General features: G+C 39.1%; 1 protein-coding gene across 1 annotated transcript in view; it reads left to right on the top strand.

Moving 5' to 3' along the window:
• The first annotated feature begins 4841 nt into the window (after positions 1-4841).
• Tmc1 (transmembrane channel like 1) overlaps positions 4842-6000 on the top strand; it is a 162922-nt gene continuing 161763 nt past the window's right edge. Inside the window, exon 1 of the mRNA XM_032891708.1 lies at positions 4842-4900. The gene's annotated coding sequence lies outside the window, so the exon portion shown is untranslated. The remainder of the gene's footprint in view (positions 4901-6000) is intronic.

The following is a 6000-nucleotide window of genomic DNA, read 5'->3' as shown; positions in this document are numbered from 1 at the left end:
GCATATCCAGTTTGTTAGTCTGTGTCTTTTTATTGGGGAGTTGAGGCCATTGATGTAGAGAGATATTAAGGAATAGTGATTATTGCTTCCTGTTATATTCATATTTGGATGTGAGGTTATGTTCGTGTGCTTTTCTTCTCTTTGTTTTGTTGCCAAGATGATTAGTTTCTTGCTTTTTCTAGGGTGTAGCTTGCCTCCTTGTGTTGGGCTTTACCCTTTATTATCCTTCGTAGGGCTGGATTTGTAGAAAGATATTGTGTAAACTTGTCATGGAATATCTTGGTTTCTCCATCTATGTTAATTGAAACTTTTGCTGGATACATTTGTGTTCTCTTATGGTCTGCATGACATCTGTCCAGGATCTTCTGACTTTCATAGTCTCTGGTGAGAAGTCTAGTGTAATTCTGATAGGTCTGCCTTTATATGTTACTTGACCTTTTTCCATTACTGCTTTTAATATTCTTTCTTTGTTTTGTGCATTTTGTGTTCTGACTATTATGTGATGGGAGGAGTTTCTTTTCTGGTCCAATCTATTTGGAGTTCTGTAGGCTTCTTGTATGTTTATAGACATCTCTTTCTTTAGGTTAGGGAAGTTTTCTTCTATGATTTTGTTGAAGATATTTACTGGTCCTTTGAGTTGGGAGTCTTCACTCTTTTCTATACCTATTATCCTTAGGCTTGATCTTCTCATTGTGACCTGGATTTCCTGTATGTTTTGGGCCAGTATCTTTTTCTGTTTTACATTATCTTTGACAGTTGTATCGATGATTTCTGTGGAATCTTCTGCTCCTGAGATTCTCTCTTCTATCTCTTGCATTCTTTTTGTGATGCTTGCATCTACGGCTCCTTGTCTCTTCTTTCGTTTTCTATATCCAGGGTTGTCTCCCTTTGTGCTTTCTTTATTGCTTCTATTTCCATTATTAATTTTTTCACCTGTTTGTTTGTGTTTTCCTGTAATTCTTTCAGGGAATTTTTCATTTCCTCTCTATATGTTCTGCTTTTTTATTTGTGTTTTCCTGATTGTATCTTCCTCTAATTCTTTCAGGGATTTTTGTGTTTCCTTTCTAAGGGCTTCTACTAGTTTACTTGTGTTTTCCTGCACTTCTTTAAGGGAGTTCTTTATATCTTTCTTAAAGTCCTCCATCATCATGATCAAATGTGATTTTAAATCTAGATCTTGCTTTTCTGGTGTGTTTGGATATTCAGTGTTTGCTTCAGTAGGAGAATTGGTCTCTGATGATGCCATATTGTCTTGGTTTTCGTTGCTTGGGTTCCTGGGCTTGCCTCGCCATCAGGTTGTCTCTGGTGTTACCTTGTTCTGCTATTTCTGACAGTGGCTTAACCATCCTATAGGCCTGTGAGTCAGGAGTGCTGTATACCTATTTTCCTGTTTTCTTTCAGCCAGTTATGGGAACAGCGTTCTGCTTTCAGGTGTGTAGTCGTTCCTGTCCACAGACTTTTAGCTGTTCCTGTGGGTGTGTATCCTGAATCCACTAGGCAGGTCATTTGGAGCAGAAAAGTTGGTGTTACATCTGGTCTTGGGCCTGAAGTCACTCCTCAGGGCTTGGTTTCAGTTCTCCTTGTGGGTAGCAACCAGAAGGGCCTGCCCCTACTTCTGGGTCCCTGTGAGAAGGGGTCCCTAATGGCACTAGGTGTTTTCCTCTAGAGTAAGAAATGTGGGCAGAGAGTAGTCTCCTCTGGTTTCCCAGGCGTGTCTACCCCTCTGAAGATCTAGCTTTCCCTCCCATGGGATTTGGGTGCAGGAAGCTGTTTGACCACGTCCCTTCAGATCTGGGCGCATCTGAACTGCAGGGCTCCTGCAGCTTGACTGCCCCTATCTTCCTGTGCCCAGAGGCCCTATACAGTTTCCTCTTGGGCCAGGGATTTGGGCAAAGGTGGGCAGAAGTGGCAGCCTCTCCTGCCCTGCAGTCTTAGGATAGCCCTTATGTCTGGGTGATGAGCTCTCTCTCACAAGGGGTTTGGGAGCAGGGAACTGTGGACCGGGATCAGAGAGGTTCAGGAGCCAGCTAGAAACCGGAAGTCAGGTGTGAGGTTCTAAAAGATAAAAAAAAAAAAAAAAAAAAAAAAAAAAAAAAAAAAGGTAACAGAGGTTAAGATTCTCTCAGAGCTGGACCAACCTAAGATAGAATGAATGCTAGAAATCATGTACTGATGACATGTAAGATCCACTCTTTTTGAGGAGACACCTAAGACTGCACCAATATCTGATGAAACTTTGGCTTGTGTGAATGAAAAAGAGGGACATGTGGGGAAAACATCAAGAGCTAACTTTAGCTGGATTTTTGCTTGTGATTAATCATGAATCTGTTTTTGTTTTTAATTAAGATGTTCATTATATCCTGCCAAGTTCCTCCACTTACATATACATCGTTGAGAGACTGTCCAAGCCTAAAGGAAAGGGTTTTAGTCAAACATAGAGACTGTGTACCATAAACTGATGATGTGAGCATTTGTGGTCATTGTTTAACTTTCTAGAATTGGTCACTCTTTCTGTTGTTTGCCTTTAAAAGACATTGAGTAAATACTCTTAGTGCTGGCATGGTATTGACCAGCAGCCCTCCAATATCTGTCTCTTGTATCTTGTTTCTGCCTTTCCTATAGTCATCCTCACCCCACTAGTCATGGTTCCTGCATTGTCTAACAAGGAGAGTCCAACAAATTAGCTTTTCAGTTTGCTCATTTTTGCTGTTAGGTAACATTCTGCTTTCTTTAATATATTTTAAAAATATATTTATTTATTTCACATATATGTGTGCTCGGTTTTCATGCACACCAAAAGAAGAAATCATATTCCATTATAGATGGTTCTGGGCCACCAAGCAATTGCTGAGAAGTGAACTCAGGGCCTCTGGAAGGTAGTCAGTGCTCTTAACTATTGAACCATCTCTCCAGTCTTGTTTAGTAGTCTTAAAGTGTTAGTTTATAGATACTAGGTCCTGTGTCAATGTTTTTGATACCCTTTTGTTATTCCATATTGTGAATAATGGCTTCTCTTGACAATGTGGGAAAGCTTTTTGGGTATAGTCTTCATAGCATAGTAAATGTCTAGCTTGATAGGATGCTGCTGGCTCTGTTTCTAAAGTAGTTGAACTCGTGCATATTCCCCAGGCAGGATACATAAGAGACCCTGTTTATGTCACTGTTTAGTTTTTAGCATCACCAAACATTGATTTCACCGGTGAAATAGGTAAGAACTAAAATCCTCCTTTTGTAGTCATTATGATTTCTAAGTCATCACGATTTCTACTACCTAAGCTTGAATTTGGGCTTTTTCTGGAGGGGGGGTGCACTCGCTGCAAATCTCTCTATATAATGTTACCTAGGATTTTCTCTTTATGGGGCTTTAGGTCATATTAAACCCTTACCTAGAAAGCATCTCTTCAAAAACCTTATTTAGTGTTTTCCTGTTATAGGGCTTACCCTTCTCTGCTAAAAGACTATTTCTTATGCTAATACTTGTGGCCTGCAGTGAGCTGTAAATGGCAGCTTCTATTTCATTGAACTTTAAAACATGTTGACTGAGAGATTTTTACCTTAATGTAGTTTAATGATCTTCATGATTTTTCCATTACTGTTACTACTTTTATTTACTGTTGTAATTTTATAGGTGCAAAGCTTATAAAGTATCTTTTGTTAACTTGTTTATGCATTCATCTTGTTAAAGTGGTTTTTAGAGTAATTCTATAGTTATGCTTTTGTTAATATAGGTCAGGTCAAATTGGACATTAATCTGCAATAGAACCTCATTTCTTTATCAAACTACCCTGGATGTCTCTAAATATAAGTACTCCATTAGCTGTGTAACAATCCCAGTTAAGATCAGTGCCTAACAAAGGAAAGATCTAGAAGCTATTTTACAAAACAAGTTAATTTGAAGTTGTCATTTGGAACTTTCATAGGCTAATGTCTACACACAGGTCTATAAATTCCAGAAGCATCATGTGTGAGCAGAAATTGATTTGCAAAGCCAAAGGCTACTCTGGTATACATGTGCCAACAGGATCCATTTCAAAACATCAATTCCTCCTGCCAAGGTCAGCGTGCCAGGGCTGCTATCACCAAAGTAACCAGAGAATGCCAGAGTTCTCAGGCTCGAAACCTGGCTTCTTTTGAAAATTGCTACTGTCCTTTTCTTTCTTTCTTTGCAATGATGGAAAACCTTTTTAATCATTCTAAAATGTAGTTGTCTTCCTTTTCATGAAAATTCTAATGAGAGAGCAAAAAGCTATACATCCAATGTCCCTTCACCCCTCCAAAATAACAATTTTTCTCTTAGAGGTTTTAGCTTCACAATAGTTCAGAAAGGGGTACAGTGGGTCATGTCACGCCCCCACATTGAGGATAAATGCTACATTGAAAGCTCTTAGCTATGCCGCTTTGACCTGGAGTTCAGGTGTGGGCGTAGCTCCGTTACTTACTCTTTTAATTTAGCAAGCATAGCTGGTGGCTAGTGTTTCTCACCTTTCTAAGAGTGAACTGACACTGCCCTCACTATATGTAATTAGAACAAAGCCCTAGCATGCAGGAATGTATAAGGAAGACAGGAAAGTCCAGACAAAATGGAAAGAAAACAGATTTCATCTGAATATGGCATATAGGATCACACCAACTTTCTTTTGAGTATAAGGTCCAAATGGGACCCTTTGACCTGATTGCTTCATCCTTAAATGGCAAACTAAACAGCCATGCAATTTTAATAGTGAGGAAATTAGTACCTTCTTATGTTTCAGACTGTGAAATGGCACCAGGGAGGCTCGGTGGCAGGCAGTAGGCAGTGTGTGGATGTTCTATATCAAACCTGCAGGTTTTGCCCCTTCAACTTGCAATCCCCGACTGGAGACATTCTGACAGGATACCGCCAAGATGCCACCCAAAAAAGGTATTTCAAAATAAATATCTGTTTGTGCATTACTTAGAAGGAGTCGTTTTCTTCCACATTTTGTTTCAGCATTTTTATCCCCTCTTGAGCGTTTCTTCTGTTTTTCTGTGGTTGAATCCCTTTGTTTCTTGAGACCTTGGTAATATATTTCTCAATTCTTCAGTGTCTTCTCCTGTAGGCTTGTCTAGTTTCTCCATGGAAAGTAACCACATTTAGTTTTCTTCTGTTAAGGAAGCACTGCACATTGAGATTCTGGGGTAGCAGCTCAAAGTGGGCTTTCAGCAGCCAAGACCAGATCAGCATGGGGGCTACCACTGGCTATAAGGTACATTTGCAGCACCCATGGATAGTATATGCTGTGTTCCATTTTGGAGAGTTTAACTAGCTTTTATTTGAATTTGTTTCTGGCAACATTTATGCTCTCTTAAAAACAAACTGATAGAGTTTTCAAATGACAAAAGCCTAGACATGCATATTTGTTTTTGCCTAATCCATATAGTCTTGTTATTAGCTAATTCGTCTAATCTTAAAATGGGGAGAGAAGATGAGACCTCATTGTAGAGATAATCTATGAAAGCTATCTAGCCTGGGGTTTGTATCTTGGGGATCTGAGCAGTAGCAGTATAGTAGTATCCTCTTTAATATGCTCAGCCATTTTTATTAACGTCAAACACCTGGGCAATCATAAGCAAATCAGTATTGAAGTTATTTCTTTCAGAAAAGAACACACACACACACACACACACACACACACACACACACACACACACACACAGAGAGAGAGAGAGAGAGAGAGAGAGAGAGAGAGATTGCCAAATTTATCCCAAGAATCTTTTGAAAATGTCAGAAAATCATGTATTAACTTTTAGAAATATGGAGTTGATTTTATAGTAATAAGGGCAAGAATAAAATCTTAGGCACGATTTTCTAATCTGAGGTTCTCAGGTTTCTGGGCTGACATAGTTTGCTATTGGAGGGCTTTGGGTTTTTTGCTTGTTTTTATTAGCTCCTCAATAATCCTTTCAAATCCATAATTATTAATTTTAGAATTAATAATTTTATACTCAAATGTGGTGCTGGGTATCAAACCAAGAGCGTCA

Source organism: Rattus rattus, chromosome 2 (assembly GCF_011064425.1).
Source record: "Rattus rattus isolate New Zealand chromosome 2, Rrattus_CSIRO_v1, whole genome shotgun sequence".
Taxonomy (NCBI): Eukaryota; Metazoa; Chordata; class Mammalia; order Rodentia; family Muridae; genus Rattus; species Rattus rattus.
Note: the sequence above shows the minus strand (reverse complement) of the source record. Positions and strands in the feature narration are given on the sequence as shown.